The sequence below is a fragment of the Cricetulus griseus genome, assembly GCF_003668045.3.
Source record: "Cricetulus griseus strain 17A/GY chromosome 1 unlocalized genomic scaffold, alternate assembly CriGri-PICRH-1.0 chr1_1, whole genome shotgun sequence".
Lineage (NCBI taxonomy): Eukaryota > Metazoa > Chordata > Mammalia > Rodentia > Cricetidae > Cricetulus > Cricetulus griseus.
Window position 1 is genome coordinate 199,325,139 of NW_023276807.1, and position 18,621 is coordinate 199,343,759.

General features: G+C 41.5%; 1 protein-coding gene across 6 annotated transcripts in view; it reads right to left on the reverse strand.

The window, feature by feature from the left end:
- Positions 1–18,621, reverse strand: part of Kat6b (lysine acetyltransferase 6B) — a 165,873-nt gene that overhangs the window by 14,740 nt on the left and 132,512 nt on the right. The window lies entirely within an intron of this gene.

An 18,621-nucleotide genomic window follows, 5' to 3' on the forward strand; every position in this document is an offset into this window, starting at 1 on the left:
CTTTTGTTCCTTCCTACTTCTTGGCTCTTCAAAGCACAGTGACAATATAGAGCAGACATAGTAATTTTTGGTAAGAACATTTGACTTATTAAGTAATTACAGAGATGTGATGGTTTAAGCTCTTAAATTTAACTTACCAAAAAGATTCCAAATAATTGATCTAAGATGCAGGGAAATAAAAAGCACTTATCTTGGAAGCCGGTGTATTGTCCTGAAGCATCTGAAACAAGTACAATACACCCCTGGTGAATAGATTCCCACGGTGTGCTAACACCTCTCCTTAACGCAGGGTACTTTTCAATCAGAAAACGTCAACTACCCCTGGGAAACCTACTGTTTCAGATGGAAAACAAAGTGATGTGTGGAAGGCAAATCCCAGTAGCTGCAGTAGAATTAATTGCTGGTGAAATTATTCCTTTCAACTTTCCTGTGAGCCAAAGGTACTGGTGAGTGGTACTCATTCATGAGTGGGAGCTTTGTAATTGAAAACTGAGTGACCCTTACGTACATTAACTATCCCTAAACAGCACGATCTCTGCGGGTCAAGTGTTGAGTCTTACACGCTTAATTCAAGAGATGATCCTCTTGAAGGGAAAGTCAGCACTGTGGTTTCTACAAATGAGTATTTGCAAGCACAGAGCCCAGAACCCTCCACCTCTGTTTAGGAGGGCCTGAGATTGAAATGGCTAATTACCTCCAGGAAAGCAGGATAGATCCACTTTTAAGGAAGTAACTAATTTAGATGAAGTTTTTGCAGATATTAATAAATGAAAATCAACATGCAAAGCTAGCCCTCATTTATATGAAAATCCCCTCCTTTTGAACAAGCACTATTCAAGATGATCTAGTAGAGCAAGAGTAAAAAATTGTTCTTAGGCAAAGGTGTGGCAGAAATAAAGGTCTCTCTCCTCTAAATATCACCCATCATCTTTGCACACTTTCATCTGTCATCATGTGGTTCCAAACCATATGAATTTCCCCAGATGCGGAAATATAAACTTGGGCTGGCTACTCCACCCCAGCTCCCATCTGTCTGGATTATGTGAATTCAGTCTTCAGCTGCTTTCAAGGGAAGATGATCTCCCAGGATTACACCTTCCACCAAACACCTGTTTAGCTTAGCAGGCTCCATTGGAAGGCCTACATCAGAAGACTGACTGGGCTTTGCAGGCCTGGGAACTGACACCAGCCTATGGGCTTATGGTAACTTAGAGAAGAGGAAACCTGATGCCTTTAGTCACATAGCTCTTTGGAGGTGGCAGTTCACTGGGCCATGCTGTCTGGGCTAGAGCACTGTCACCATGTGGGTGAATGACATGTTAGCAGTTTAATCACTGGAATGGATATGAGGGGTTGTCTATACTTTTGTTTAAATTCAGTGCATGAGTCTATGGCCCTATGTAATTATGTAACAACTGGACTAAACACCCAGTGACTACTAGAATAGCAGCTTCTTAGGCCCTCCCCACCCCACAAGCTACTAATCAGAATTTCTAGGGGTAGCAGCACAGTGTCCTTGAGGACCACTCTGGAGCTGCTGGGTACAAAGGCTTGTGAAGTGGGAGAAACACTGGATGCCCGATGGGATGAGTAATGCCCATCAGTTCCTCGCTGGTAGAGAGCAGAACAGAATGGATTTTCTCCCCCCTACCAGGTTATACCTTAGCTAGAGTAACTGAGTGGCAGACTTCTCTGTTCTATGCCTGGGTGCTACTACAGGGCAAACAACTCCAGTTGTAAAGGGGGGGGGGGGTTGTCTCATACCTCGAGATACACTCGAGTAGCGAGGTTTGTATACTATTAAATCAGGGGTTCTAAGACATCTATCTTGGCTTCATGACTTTGTATTTTAAACCCTTATTTAAGACTCCAAAGAGCTTTTGTTTATAAAGACTAGATCTGTTGGTTTTACCGAGAAGTGACATTTATTTTAAAACAGCAATAAACCTTATGATGTTACTATAATTTTAGATAATAAAAAACCCTTCCTTGTATTCTCTAAAATATAAACAAAGAACAGAGGAGAAAGCTTGCTTTACATTTTTACATTCTAGTCAATGTCTACTTTGCTCCTTAATCTCCTGTGTTTATCACAGGTCATGACATTTCTGGAAAATTCCACTTTAAGGGTTATTCACCATAATGAATGAATACATATAGACATGATCGTTTAGATGACTAAAAACCCCTAACATAGGGGAAATAAAGAAAATGAACAGAAAGAAATCAAATTGCTCTTTGGAGCCTGAGTGAGAAGAGCCTCCTTCCTGTTCCTACATTTGCTTGAGCTACCTGAAGACCATCCTACTGTCTTAAGTTTCCCACTACCCAAAATACAAATTTAATTAATGAAAGAGGCCCTTCTCCTTTGGCCTCAGGAATAATCTCAAGAAATTAGCTACTGAAAACTCCCAGCAAAGATAGTTTGCTCCCAAATTCCTTTTAGCTGTCAAGCACTTAACTTCAAAGACTACCCTGAAGAGACAACTAGCCCATGAAACCACAAACACAATGATTGCCTCGGGCTTTAGCAGAATGAGCTGTCCCTAGACAAATATAACAAAGACTCACATATTCTAGAAGACTCAAGAAAATGTCCTGAGAAAATGGCTGAGCCAGGGAAAGCCAGGAAGTAGAGACAGCATGTCTTTGGGAAAGGTCTGTTGGCTGCCCTGGGTCACATGGTAGGTTGTTTCTCTAAGTCATACTCTTAGACATCTTTTCTCAAAGATGCACTAGCTTCTGGAAAGAATGAGGCCACTACTGAGTTACTGCCAACAACTATTCTAGAGAGGAATGGTCTTCTTCAAGTTCCTGCCTAAGGGATGCTTATACTGGTGACGTGACCCCCTGTTGCCATGTAGTACATGTGTTCAGGCCTACAGACCATGCTGGGGTTTGTCAAAAAGTATCTGTGGTTCTCTAACGGCTGTGGAGGCTCTTGAAGGTGTTGCTAATCTGCATCAGTCACCAAGAGAAGAGACGCCCCTCCGTCTACAGTAACTGTCATGGAGGGTGCTACACATGTGTGATGTGCAGCTGAGCTTGACGGCCAGGCAGCATCTGCTGCATGAAACAGCCTGAGGGCCAGGCACAAATCCCCATGACAAATAAAGATGAGCCAATCTCCCTGGCTCCCTTCCCTGGTCTTTGGTCTAGCTACGGGTCTCATCCATAGTTGCACAGTAAAGTCATTTCTAGGAGTATTAAAAAACAAAACAAAACAAAACAAAACTTCATGACAGTCTCAGCTTTGTTGTCTTAGGACAGCTTGATTTCAGATTTCTTGATGACTACCTTTAAGCCAGGATCTTAAAGGGGTACAGCATCAACTCCATGCCAAAGGTGGTGCCTACTGGTCTAGTGAGAGACTTGAGCAAGGTAAAGCATCAGTCAGTAAGAGGGCTCATGGGATGCATTTCAAGTCTCTTTCAGCTAAACCCAATTGAGGATTGATTGCGTCCTAGTTTCCTTTTCTGTGGCTGTGACAAAACACTCTAACAAAAGCAACTTTGGGAAAGAAAGGGTTTATTTGGCTTGCATTCTAGGAAAAGGTTTTGAGACAAGGCTGGGCAAGAACTGAAGCTGAAACCATTGGTGAAATGCTGCTTACTCTGGGTCATGCTCAGCTAGCTTTATTTTCTAAGTTTTTTGAGACAGGGTCTCTCCAAGTAGTCCTGGCTATTCTAGAAGTCACTATGTATATATACCAGGATGGCTTCAAACTCACAGAGGTTCTCCTGCCTTTGCCTCTCAAGTGTTGGGATTAAAGGTGTGTGCCACCACATCTGGCTGCTAAGCTATCTTTCTTATAAAACCTGTGTAGGGGTGGTGCTGCCCACACTGGGCTGGACCCTCCCACATCAGTCATTAGTCAAGACAATCCCTCACAGACATAGGCACAGCCCAAGCTAACTGGGCAATCCTTCTATGGAGACTTCCTTAGATGACTGGCTGTGTCCTAACTGAAGCTAACTAGGACAGTTTTTAATGTAAGGCATGTCACTACCAGATAGATGCTGGATCAGTTTATCAGAGAATTTTTATTTTCCTGAGAAGATAATCAACCATGAAATGAATTCAATCCATAATTTTCTTGTTAGGGAAATAAGGCCTTGGGGTGCAGGATAAAATGGTGTAGAATGAGAGACGAATACTCTGCCATTATCACATATGACCAAACTAAAATCATTTCAGGATTTTTAAAGCTGTAAAAAAACCTCTAAAATATTTTCATAAACATATGTTCATAAAGCCAACTACCTTTCTCAAATATCAGTCAAGCTCTGATTTGTTCCTCAGAGCCAAATTTTTGGGAGATGATAGCCCCCCACATGGCAGAGAGAGCTGACTTCCGAAAGTTGCCCTCTGACCTCGACATGTTCACCCATTGCACAGGCATGCACATACTTCCACACATTAAATGCAATAACATTATTTTAAATCCTAGAATATTTTAGGAAGAGCGAAAGTTTATAAAAAGGAAAAGATAAGAAGTAATCTGGCATTTTAAACCTATTTCTTCTCTTAGTTTTTAACCACTCCAGAGACTAAGAAACATCCTAAAAATTAATATATAAGCAAAACAGCATCCTAAATTGCTATGCTCCACCCTCCTGGCACTGCCACCCAAATGGAAACAAACTCCTGACAAGACTTTGCTATAGAAAAGCTACATGATTTCAAATTCTCCACTAGACTCACATTTGGTGTAAAGCATACACTTTCAGCAAATGGCTGTGTGCACCAACAGTGCAACATCCATGAAACCATTCTGGTGCTGAGATACCACAACCAAAATGACCTATAAGTACTACCACTAAAAGAAAGCTGGGCTTCCTTTTAGCCACTTGTATAGGCCTGAAGCTCTAGAGGGGCACCTGAGCTAGTTGAATCCAATACCTAAGCATGTCAAATAGCCCAATCCAACTGGGTGTGGCTGGGGTTTGTTTACACTAGTGTGGATGCTGCCACTGTTTCTGAATCAGACTCAGGAGCCAGTCTGGTGGCATAGCTTGTACATCACAGCTATTCAGGAGGTTAAGGAAGGGGGATTGAAAATTCAAGGCCAGCAACAGTTCAAAGTGCGGGCGTTGGATAGGGATGTAGTTCTATGGAGAGTGCTTACCTAGCATGTGCAAGGCAAGGTCCAGTGCCCAACACTACAAAAACAAAACCAGGCTCTAGAAGACAGAGTGGGGAAGTTAGAAGTGTAACTCTATTTCATTTCTTGATCCCATTCCTCTCCTTCATGACCCTCCAAATACTCTGTGTGCACATGTTAGTGTGTATACAAACCAGCAGCCAGGTCTAGAAACTTTGACAAGGCAAACACAGACTGTAAACAGCACGGCTTTGTGAAAAGTGGGAGAACAAATCTCTTTTCATTTTCCCTTTGTTTTCAAAGTACTTCTCAAGAAGCAGTGGTCGGCCTTTGAGACAACTTTCTAAAATCAAAACCCAGCCCCTTCTCTGACCTGACTGATATACTTTTTAAACTGGAAGGCCTGGAAACATCTTCAGTGTCCCCAGTTAGATGAGCAAATGCTTCCTCTCCTCCTTCACTCACCTCTTAAATGCTCTGAACACAATTTGAGGCACAAAGTCACTGGCAATCCACAGCTGTGTCAGGGTTATGACTCAGCCCACTGCCAACGTGACAGTGTCTGCTGGGTGTGTTAGATGTATCAGTGGGAGAAACAAGAATATATGAAGTATCATACCAGCAGGGTTTTTAGCTATGTGTATTGTTGAAGCACTAACAAGGACTCTTGAGACAAGGTATTACTATATAACCCTAGCTGGCCTGGAACTTGCTTTGTAGACCAGATTGGCCTTCAATTCACAGAGCCACTTGCCGCCCTCTTCCAAGTGCCGGATTAAAGGCAAGTGCCACCACATGTCTAAGGACTTATTTTTTAAAGACAGGATCTTTCTATGGAATGACTTCAGCCTGCAGTGCACTGGCATTATAGGTGTGTGCCTCTGTGCCCAGCCTATCACTGGTAGCATTAAAAGACATCGATGACTCATCTTTGAGCTTGCAGACAGTACATTTCTGAGACACAATTCTGTCTGCTGTTCAGATTGATGTTAACACTGGAAGCAGCCAGATCTGAGTAACAGCAGCATCAGTAACAGCATCAGCCGCAGCATCACTTTATCATTCCCACTTGTCTTTACACTGTGTGGTCACTGTTAATCACTCAGTCTTCAACTTCCAAAGTACTGGCACACAGTGAAGGTTTCCGTAGTTGGGTATCTGCATGCACTGTAGGTACTGTTCTGATCAGGCTGCCCAAGATTCTGCTCTCCATATTTAGCTAGAGACAAACCTCAGGGAGTTTAATTTGTTCACTACCAGGCAACTGTTAAATCCAAGAGCCACAAACCATGTAAATAACAGCAACTCAATCAAACACATGGTAATACCTGAAGTTTCATTACCAAGAACTAAATTCAATACTATAATGCAATGATCACATGGATCATCATTTACAAGTTAAAGGACAGCACCCATACTCAGGAGAGTATATGCACCAAGGTGGGAGTGTGTGATTATGGGCGAGTACACTGAACTGGAAATTATGTAACTGTCTCATGTAATTACTCTGCTGCAGAACAGAAACAAACTTCCTGTACAATTTGTAGAGAAACGGAGACTGAGATACACAATCACTCTTTCCTTGGTTTTAAACTGTTAGCAGATATTTAATTATATCTGATGAGGTCAAAAAAAGTTAATTTATGAAAACTTGGCAGGAAAGTATTTCAAAGAAAATCATTTGAAAAGCTCCCAGTTGTACTGAAACCTGGCAACTTCTCTTCAGGGAAGAGTTATCTAAATGGTTAGCATTCTAAATGATGTTTAAAACAAACTCACAAGCACCATTCATTTCATCTCTTCGCTAAAAATACTTGCTATGGTGTGTAAGTTTTTAACTGGAACAACTAAAAAGCTGCAGAGTGGAAGGCAGGCTGGCAGGGTCCTCTGATGAATCTTCAGCTATGGCAGGAAAAAGCATTCTTATGTCCCTGATTTCACGGAGAAAGATATAGCATTGAGGCACAGCACAGGGCAGGACTTTGGACCGAAGAACAGAAAGCCATCTTGAGGGGGGGCGGGGAGAAAGAGAGAGAAAGAGAAAGAGAGGGAGGGAGGGAGAGAACAATACAAGCCACAGGCCAACTCCAGGTGTCCTCTCACCCAGCTCAGCTTCAATTTTTTTTCCTCCATTTTCTCTTTTGCAAGCACTATTTTCTAAATGCCCAAATATCCGTCCCAATTTCTTACGTGCATTGGACTCAGTATCCTAGGGGGAAGGGCATTTCTTTCTCACTCCTGCAGTGTCTGCTAGGACTGTATTTGTTAATTAGGGATATTAATAAACAGAAAGTAAACTGAGCATGAATGCTAAGGCTGTAATGTCTCGTCATCTCTTTGGCCCCGGTTATGGAGTTTCTTTCCAGTCTACCCCATTGTACAAACATTTCTTTATTATCATTTAATTTTTAAGTTATTTTTTTATTATTTCTTCTTTCTTTCTTTTTCCCACATGCAATGTCTGTGCATCTTGTGAGTGCCTGGTGTCTATGGAGGCCAAAAGAATGAAATGGATCCCCTAGAACTGGAGTCACAGATGGTCATGAGCTGCATGAGGGCTCTGGGAATCAAACCCCAGTCCTGTGGGAGAGGAGCCAGTACTGTTAATGCTGAATTCTCTCTCTTAAGTCCTTACATAAATATGTCTTCTCTGAATCTCCTATGTCACCACTCTTCACTCTTCAGTTGTGTTCCAGGGTGGAAGTAGAAGGAAGGAAGGCCACTGTCTAAGAGACTTGACACTTGACAATCTGAGTCTAGTGATGTTTGTGACAAAGGCTGACAGGAAGCCGGCGCTAAGCACCAAGCACTTACATACTTAACATTTCTCATGTAAAGCAGTAAAGGTGAAAAACTATCTGTCTTTACAACACTCCTGATGTAATACCACCAATAAATATAAAAGGCTGTCCAGTTTTAAGAGTTACAGCTATAAAACAGATGCTATGGTTGTGTGACCTCCCACATTAAAACAATGGCTTAAAACAAAACATGCTCCCACAAATACAGAAAAGTACACACAAGGCACAGCTTAGTGGATTACCTCGTGGCAACTGCCGGTGTAATTGTCACCTAGGTTTGTGACATAGAATTTGCTGATCACCACCAGGGAACCTTGCTTGTCCCAGGCAATCTCCTCCCTCCCTCCCTCCCTCTCCCCCCCTCATTAACAGGGCTTTTTTCCTGGCACTTCTCCATAGGTTTTTATTATTCCTATTATTTTAGATTTATTTATTTTATGAAGGGTTTACTTGTATGCCTAGTGTCCATAGAGGCCAGAAGGCACTGGATCCTCTAGAACTGGAGTTATTAATGGTTGTGAGCTACCATGTGAGAGTTGGAAATTGAACCTCTGAAAAAGGAGCCAGTGCTATTAACCATTGAGCCATCTTTCCAGCTCCTATTATTATTATTGTTGGACTTTTACCACATAAATATCCAGGTGCTAATACAGCTTTGTCCATTAAAAAAAGAATGTTCTTTTAATGTGTGGATTTCTCCTTCTACTCTACTTTTTTTTCTCATCTGTTTTTGATCTTGGGGCTCCCCTAGTGGCATGCTCAGTATGTTCTCCTACGTCATTTCCTCCAAAACACCAGCAGAAGCTTGATTATGTCTGTTTGCCTCTCTTTTTGCAGTTTGCAGCTACTGATATTCAATGTGTGGCCCCATTACTTCATGGGAGGAGATTGCACAAGTTAATAGATGCTTTCCTTGTATACCACTTGGTCACCTAGAGGTACAGCTCATGTAAGAAAGGCATTCATTTACCAGTTTCAAGACAATGACCTGGTTCTTCTCATTGTTCAGATTAGCTTTCAGTATCATTGTAACTTCTGAATTTGACATGTTTCATTATAATTATCTTTATTAACATACTTATTGTTAGTGAGGCTTTTCAAGGTAACTCCTGAGTTCTTCTGGTATGATCCTAGCAATTCTTACTTCCTTACTTCCAGAATGACAGAGACATGTTCTTGAGCCACAGGTCAGCTCTGGATGTCTTCCTTGATCTCTTTTCCACCCCGTGTTTTTGAGACAGGGACTCACTGAACCTGAAGCTCACCTATTTGGCTAGATTGCCTCGCCAGTGAGTTCCAGGCATCTTTCTACCCCTCTCTCCTTGCTCCTCACTTCCCCCAGCACTGAGGTTACAGGTGTGAACCACTGCACTGAGCTATCATGGGATGCCAGAAATCTAAACATCAGGCACTATCAGCAAATGGGCTGTCTCCCCAGTACAGAACACCCTTTTCCATACAAAGAATGCTACCTAGTTCCTAGATCTACCTGCATTACATTTTCTCACAATTTTAGCAACATTATTTTTGGTTGCTTTGATAGCATAACTGTGCTGTGTACTTGTTTCAACATGGACAAATGGTTATATAAATAATGCAATTTTGAAAACACAATTACTTTTATGTACTTTAAAAACAATAAAACACTTTGTTGAAAAAGGATTTTCTTTAATGTTAATCCAAAGCAAGATCTAACATAATTATAAAAAATATACCTTTAAATGGTTAGACTTGACATTGTGGTGTATTAACATAAAACTATGTCAAACCAAATCTGGTAGGGCAATCTAATCCCTAACTGCATTTCTCTAACACATTCTAAACAAATAAAGAAAAAATAAAATATTCTCCTAAAAGAAAATTTTTTTGAAGGGGCAAGCGAGAAAACAAAACAATCTTCTGGCCATCTGAAATTATCTGTGTTATCAGAACTGTCCTGAAGGGGTAGGCAACCTTTTATAGTAGAATGGTTTTGCTCATTTATTTATTTATTTATTTATTTATTTATTTATAAATCAAACTGATTGATTCTCTTATAAGCTAGAAAATACATTTAAGGGTAATAGTCACCTTGGAACCAAAACCAGGCAGAGAACTAATTCCAACCAATAAGAACAAAATCTTGCTTGTGGGGGGCGCAGACCTTTAATCCCAGATTTCTGAGTTTGAGGCCTTGTCTACAGAGCGAGTTCCAGGACAGCCAGGGCCACACAGAGAAACACTGTCTTGAACTGCCCCCTCCTCAAAAGAACAAAGCCATGTGTAATCTTGTTCTAACAGTGGGGAAATTGCCTTACAAATAAAATACCTTAGCTGTGCCAGTGAAAGAGAGCCGGAAGCATTTCCCATTGCAGAGGCTCATGCATACTCCTCACACCTAGCACTTCAGGGACGAGAAAATATCCCTGTGTCTGACACCCGCACCCAAACGGCAAGGACTGTATCATATTCTCTCCTGTCAGCACCCCTGAGGACATCCCTGGCAAAATGCAGGTAAAGCATGTCTGTAGAAGGAGGAACAAAGATCTGAATGTGACAAGACAAAGATGGGAAAAAGCTCAGATGGAGAACTAATTGTGTCAGAAGCTAGCTGGGTGTATTTGGGAGGTGCTCACAGCAGTCCAAGGAGAAGAGTCAGGCACTCTTTTATGCCCTTACCAGATCTTTACTGCATGCCCGCTGTGTGACAAGCACTGTGCTTATGGCTGGGCATTCAACACCGAATAAATCCCGGTCCTCAGGATGCCACTGCCAAGGCTCCACTCAATTGCTGCTGACTGGGCTGTTGCTCACTGGTTATCTGAATAGAATTTGTCCAGTTGTGGGTTCCAACATGACTCACTGCAAATGCCTACTGCTAAGGAATCTGAACAAAGATTTGACAACAAAACCCACCTGCATGCCAAAACCTGAAAAATTCTGAGTTCTATAAAGCAAAAAGTAGCTTTCAGAAGAAAATGAGACCGCAGATCGTATGTTTCATATTTACAATGTTTTCACAGAAGCAATGAATACAAACTATTCTATACAAACTATTTATTTGTTCTTATTTATGACAAACTTAGTTTCTTTGAAAAAAGATACATAAATAAACCACTGGCTGCTATGCCTCATGCAATGTATTTCAATGCATTTGGTAAGTCAACTGTTGAATAAATCACCACAAACTCAATTTTCAGCCTTGATGTTATCTTTATCATATTAAAATACATCATACACCAGCTCATGTACTAAAACATCAGTGGCAAAGGCTTTTAGTGAAACATATTATAATGAGAAAATAAGGAAAATATTCATTCCTTATTATATTACAGACTAGCATCTATTAAAATGTCATCATTACATTTGATTATACAGATCAAAACAAGTCTTCCAGGGACCTACAAAAACCCAATGACTGCTGAGGGCCTAGGACCTTCCAAGTGTCAAGGGAGATGTCCCTATCTCAGAGCACCACTTCACAAGGACATCTTATATTTCTTAGTGATTGCCTTGCCCGCACTGGCCAGGGAGGACAGCTGCAGGGGAAATGAGCAGTGAGAGCTTGCTTGACAGTTTCTGAGGACTAACACTGGCATTTTCCTTCCAAAATAAATGCGACAAGAAACGGACTATCTGATAAGAGAAAAGGGAAAGATAAGTGCCTCTTCAACAGACTGAGTATAAATGTGACTTTCATCACCCCTCTCTCCTCTCTGCCCAAGCCTGGCAGTGGAGAATGGCAATCCTTTCTCTGAAGAGAGCCTGCATTCCACCAGACAACAAGGCCTCAGAGGGGAGCAGGCCAGTATCACTGGGAAGAGATGTGCCAATACTGGTATAGTAGGCTCCTTTTTTTTTTGTTCATAAGAACCACATGTGCTCATCAAGTCCTTGTGGTAATTTGGTGCTCATTTGTTGGAAAAATAATAAAGTGCCTACCAAGTGCCAGGCTCTCCCAGAAAGCTTTCTTTTGTTGAAAGAAAATGACAAAACGCAGCATGGGTACATAATATCTATGGAACTTCACAAAAACTTTCTACATGCTTAGTTGAAAGCCATGCTTTGTTTTTTAAAATGGTCGGTGCCACTTTAAGAGCTAACTATTAAAGTAAAGCTGCGTATACTACCACCATTCATTCACTTTGCTAACACTCCACAGAGGAGGTTTTCAGCCTCAAACATCCTTATAGTCAGCCTTCTTAAACACACCCTGTAATATTTGGCCTAGCAGGCTCAGATGGGTGGGGTGACACATTTTCTAGGAAGTCTACTCAGGAAAGAATATGTCCCTAGTAAGAGCTTTAAGACCACGACCCAACGTGCATGTGGCCAAATTTACCTGGCTCTCAGGGTAAAAAGATAAAGCTTCTAGGAGAGAATTCTGGTCACCGCAACTATTTTAACCACCTGGACTCATTCTTGAGTCACCTATGAAAAAGTGTAGCCCCAAGTCACCCTCATATGCAAGATGCCCAGAACCCCTCACTGGAGAAGTGTGGTGTCTCAGCATGGCCTAGCATGGCTAGGAACAGTTTCTGAGGGAATATGTACCACAATGCTCCACACACCTGTCCTCTGAAATAGGCCAGTGGCTCCACACAGCCCTGTTAACAACCGATGAAGCTGCCAATGGAACTCAAACCCTACTTCTTACAAGACACAAGCCAACATTAAACTTTACCTGAAAAATAAAATCAGTTTTCATAAGACTGAAGTCATTCGAAATTTCTGACTAAGCATTTTTAAGTTTTACTTAAATTGTGTGGAAGTTGTTTTAAGAAAAGCAAGAGTCCATTCCTTTTAGCTTGTTTGTTTGAGACAGGGTCTCACTGTGTAGTGCAGCTGTCTTGAAAGACACCAGCTTCCCACCCCTAATAATTTCATCACCCTCATCATTGTGTGGATGTATATATATGTTAGCCCACATAGGTACCAGAGTGCATATAGAGGTCAGATGATAACTGTTAGGAATCAGTTCCCCTCTTACTCTCTGGGTTCCTGGGACCAAACTCAGGTTATCAGGGTCGAAAACAAGCACTTTTACCTATTGAGCTAATTATCTTGTTGACCCTAGAATCTACAATTCTGGTTGCTGGAGAGATAGTTCAGTGGTTAAGAGCACTGGCTGCTCAACCACATGAAGGCTCACAACCATCTGTAATGAGATCTAGTGCTTTCTTCTCGCCTGCAGGGATACACGCAAACAGAGCACTGTATACATAATCTATAAATCTTTAAAAGAAATCTACAATTCTAGTTAGTAGGTTTTTAGTGTTTTAGCTAGGAAAGTATAATTAATTTCACTGAGTGTCTTTTACTACTTTGTATTAAAAACTGCATATGGATTTTTTTTGTTTTCAATTCAATCTTTCTCATCAGCATTGCCTAATGTGTGTGACACACACACACACACACACACACACACACACACACACACACACACACACACACACACACACACACACACGCACGCACACACGCACAGCCCCAGAAGGAGGGGAGGTGGCACTGTTTTGGACTCAGATCTTTCCTTTTACCATGGATTCCATCTTGGGGATCAAATGAAGGTTGTCAAGCTTGCTAGGCAGGCACTTTTACCCACTAAGTCCCCTTGCCAGTCCTGAATTCATTTCTTTTAAGTCTATTTAAGGTATAGTTCTCTGAGTAGGCCTCTTACATGTTTTTACTTTGGAACATGGAAGACCTGTGATAGGTTTCTTGATGTCACTGTGCTCCCAAAGTCACTTTCCTCATAGTTTTCTGTGAGGACTGAGTTCATGTGTGTAACTGAGGTGACACATAGCAAGTAGTTTAGAAATACCAGCTGTGTTAGGATCACTGGTAGCGCTGAAATGCTGATCTCCTGTGTTTTTCTGGACTCTATCCTCCCCCAGTTTTCAGTTTCTGGACACTCTCTGATTCTCTATCAGCCCCTTGGATACTGGAGCTCCCTACACACGACCCCAGACTGCATGCCCAGTGACCTCTACTCGATTTTTCTCTAATGCAGACCCCTTGCTGAATACTGGACTCCCTGAGTTTTTAGTATGTCTGTAGTGACCCAAACATCTAACATGCTTCCTCATGTAGTCATGCTCTGAGTATGTCAGTCCCCTGAGCGTGGAGTTCCATGTTTGGCCTGGCTTGTTGGCACTTGAATTTCTCGTGAGCTCTGAACATACACTACACAAACATGCTGCATATATAGCCACTACTGGCTGACAAGTCAATGGGAACAAAAATAAATAAATAAATAAGGTACCATCAGAACCTCGTAACCAGGTAAGTACTTAAAAAAGAAAGAAAGAAAGAAAGAAAGAAAGAAAGAAAGAAAGAAAGAAAGAAAGAAAGAAAGAAAGAAAGACAGGGTTTCTCTGTGTAGTTTTGTAGACCTCGAACTCACAGAGATCCACTCGCCTCTGCCTCCCAAAATGCTGGGATTAAGGCGTGCGCCACCACCGTCTGGCTCAGCTAAGTACTTTTAATGTCCCCAAGGACATACCTTAGCATCCCTAGTACGTCTCCCCTAATGCTTACCACCCAAATCTAATAATGATGAAACACCAGAGAAGCCCCAAAGGAAAGGTAGGTGCTGTCCAGAACTGTCTCATGCACCTGACAGTATCCAAGGAACTAACTTTAAAAGAGACATGCAGATCCATTCCAGGTCTCAGGAAATTCAGGAGACTCAATGCTAAATGTGCTGAGATAAGAAGCTTATGTAACATGGGAACCTACACTGGGGGTATTACCAGTCAGAAAGGACAGCAGGAAAATCTGGCAAGAAGAAATCAGAATCTAGCACATGTGGTAAGACAGTAAGGTCGAGTCTACGGGAATGTCTTGACACTGACAGTTTGTTGGGGCATGGAGAAGAGCATCTTCAAACCCAGCCATTTACCATCACAATTCAGGAAACAGATGTGGGACAGAGGAGTAATAGTAAAAGAGCAGACACAATAAATGCCAAAGCCCAGGGGATCCAGGTAAGAATACAAAAAAAAATTCTAGGTGTAATTTTGTAACTTATCTCTCAAGGCTGACATTTCTTTCAAAATAAACAGGGAAACAGTATTAGGTATTGATGAACAGCTGGCACAGCAAGAGCAGGCCTGGGCTCAGGAAGGAACATTCTAGCACTCCAGTGCCTAGCTGCACCCTGTGGGAAGAACAGCTATTTTCCTTATCTGTGGGCGGCAAAGAGTAACAGAAGTTTTGTGGGAAGTGGGCTTCTTTGAAGTCTTGACATCTCTCTCTCTCTCTCTCTCTCTCTCTCTCTCTCTCTCTCTCTCTCTCTCTCTCTGTGTGTGTGTGTGTGTGTGTGTGTGTGTGTGTGTATGTGTGTGTGTATAGGAGGGCTTTAAAGTTTTTGTGACTAAAGGGGAAGAAATCTCAGAATCCAGGAGAAAAGGATGTGGTATCATCATCAGCCTCTGTCCATCATGCTCTCCTGAAAAAAGTTAATTTTGGGGCTGTCATAAAGCCCATGAGTTAGTTTATGAGCAGGCTGGGCATGGGACCTTTAGTCACTCTGGCCAAGTCATGCAAACAGCCTCCTGTGAAACCTCACTTTCAAAACCTCAGGTAGGTGGTCCCAGAAGGCAGAGCCACGTTCTAAGGGCAGCAGTTGGTCCTGTGCACAGCTTTTCTTACTGTACTAGCTAGCACACCAAAGCCTTGAGCCTTTAGTTCTTCATGCACACACATCCTGTATTGGACCCTAGCTACAGTCCAAGTGCAGCTGGGCAGCCATAGCTTCCTCTCCACCTGTGTGTTGTTTCAGTTGGCTAAGTTAGCAATCATTATTGACAAGGACTTCTTTACTTTATAATTTATCTGATTTAATGAAAATGCAACTTTGGACAAAAGATCCCAGGTTCATACAATGGAACCCAAATCAATAAGAGTTCCTTTTAACTGAACAGAACATATTTTAGAAACCTTCCAAACCCTGTTTATCTTTCTTACCCAGAACACTGAATTATGAGGCAAAATTGATGAGAGGTCATGTGCTCTATCCCCTCCCTTCTCCTGTAAAAGACTGGAAAGAAATAGTTCTGGAAAGATATTTATCTACGGTTATTCTAAGTGACTCCCAAGGAGACACTATCATTTATTTTCGACAGCATTCTCTGTCTTCTTTAAAATGGTCAGCCAAGGAATTCTTCTGGTTTTAAATTGAATTTTTATTGGGCTTACTCATATCAGTTCTCATTTCCTTTTGAGTACTGTAAAACTCCAGACGAACACCCGTTCCCTTTGAACTACTTCCTACCCACCCCTTTCAGTGTCAATAGGGATTGATTCTAGTGCCTATGCTTGTTAGACACAAGCTCTACACTGAGCCACGTCCCCAGGCTTCCCTTCCAATGATATTGAAATCTTTCATTACACTGCTTAGTCACTTCAGTGGAGAAACAATGCCAATGGTCTACAATGGGACTGTCAGGACAACTGAGTCAAGTCACATCTAGGTGAGTGGTATTCATCACATCATCCTAAACATCCCAGAAAATGTCCTATTGTGTTCTGTATTTCATGTCTGAAATTACAGTGTGGTGACTGGAGAATGGTGGTGTACAACTCTTATATTAGTACTTGGGAGGCAGAGGCAGGCATCTCTGGGAGTTCAAAGCCAGCCTGGAAGGCATAGTGAATTCCAGGCCAGCCAGAACTATAATGTGAGACCCAGACAAAGGAAAGAAAAGGTCAAGTCACCTTGTTTTTTTTTTTTTTTGTTTTGTTTTGTTTTGTTTTTTTTCATGTCTTGCACTGAACTTTTAAAGATTTAGCACTAGAAGGGACCATCTGTTACCTGACTTGCTCATTTGCATAGAAGGCTGTGAGGCCAGATTATGCTATATCATGCTAAACACATGACTACTATATTTATGACTTTTTACCCGATGGTTCCAATTCCTTTAAAATTTAGATCTCACTTTAGAGATCTTCATATCACTTTGGAGTTTCAATCATATCAACAGAACCCCATCCAATACTAATACAGACTGTTATGGGAACTATGCTACTTGATACAAAGAAAGTATCCCAGGAGGTTATGGTAACTCGGAAGCATGGCATTGATGAATACCATAAAGGGCAGGAGAAAGAAGTAAGTATGCCTGTACAGAATACAGCTGAGAAGGTATGAGACAGACCTCAAAAAGACAGCATCAAAAAGAAGAGGCTCTTGAGTTCTTTACCAAATGAGCATGATTTTGATGGGCAGGGTAAGAAAGGCAAAGTGGTCACATCAGGAAAGGGGATGCACAGACAAAGGATGGAGAAATGGTGGCATGTTCAAGGTACCCGAGGAGAAGGAAACTGACAATTCAAAAAGATTTTAGGCAGCCTGGAACTGTATGCTGGAAATTCCCTTTATTCTAGTGCCATACAAATATTGTCACAAGTTTTAGCCCTGCACATCTGTGATGCACACCAGAGAGCCTAATTATAGATGAGCACCTCATGGATGGTGACTATAACAACTCCATTACAAGACAGATAGTTTTGCCTTTAGAAATAATTGCGGCAGGGAGCCACTGTCTTCAGTTGTGTACCCACTGGCATACCACCAGGCGCTAAAGCCACACAGATGTGCAAATCCAGAGGGACACAAAAACATGACATGAATTCCGAAGCAGCAGGCAAGGGGATGGACAAGGAGAGGGAGAGTTGAGAGATGGAGGAAGGAGCAATCAGAGATATATATATATATATATATATATATATATATATATATATATTCATGAAAGCACCAAAGTTTGATTAAAAAAAAAAAGAGAGGAAAAAGAAGTTGATTATAGCTAAAACTCTGTAGCATAAAATTATTGAGCTAGCAAGGTGGCACTCCTTGGCATAAATTAGTCTACTGGATAGCTAGGCCAGAAGAACAGTAAGACTTTAGGAAAACAAACTAATGACTGGAAATGTTATCTGAAAGGATAAAAAATAACCAAACCCAAATATTACCTTTTCAATTTTTTTCTTTCTGTGTCAGTAAATTATACAAATCAGTCCCAAATTGTTAAGATTATTTTATCTGTAGGCTTCAACATTTTAGTATCTAATGAAACAGATTTAGAGTCAACCTAATTCCTTATGGATCCTCATAGCATATTTGCATTGAGGGTTTTACATTTTCTGTACATAGTCAAATTTTTTTTATCCAGCTAACAAGGAGAGGAACTACAATCTATGCATCAACATGCACAAGGCTCTGAGTGACAGATTCTCATATAGCTACAGACTATCATCATCATAGGATATCTGACTTGCATGTTAGTGTCTCTAGATAATTGGAATCAACTCTCCAAATGTAGTCTCAACCTTACATTTATTCATCCAATATAATATAAGCAAGAAGGAAAATATGACAACCTCAGCATTATCGCGAGCATCCACTCTTAACCAAAGAGGCTCAGAAGATCCAAGTACATACATAGAGTACTGCCTGCATGTAAGCCTGTAATCCTGAAGAGGGCAACAGATCTCATTGTAGATGGTTGTGAGCCACCATGTGATTGCTGGGAATTGAACTCAGGACCTCTGGAAGAGCAGCCAGTGCTCTTAACATCTGAGCCATCTCTCCAGCCCAGAGGACTTCTTGATACAAACACTAATAACTTTTAAAACAGCAAAAGGGAAATGAACAGAGTCCCAACCTTCCTTCAGGTGGGGAGGGTGTTTCTCTTATGGTGATACTCCTGGCCTCCTCTGCCTCCCTCCCAAATT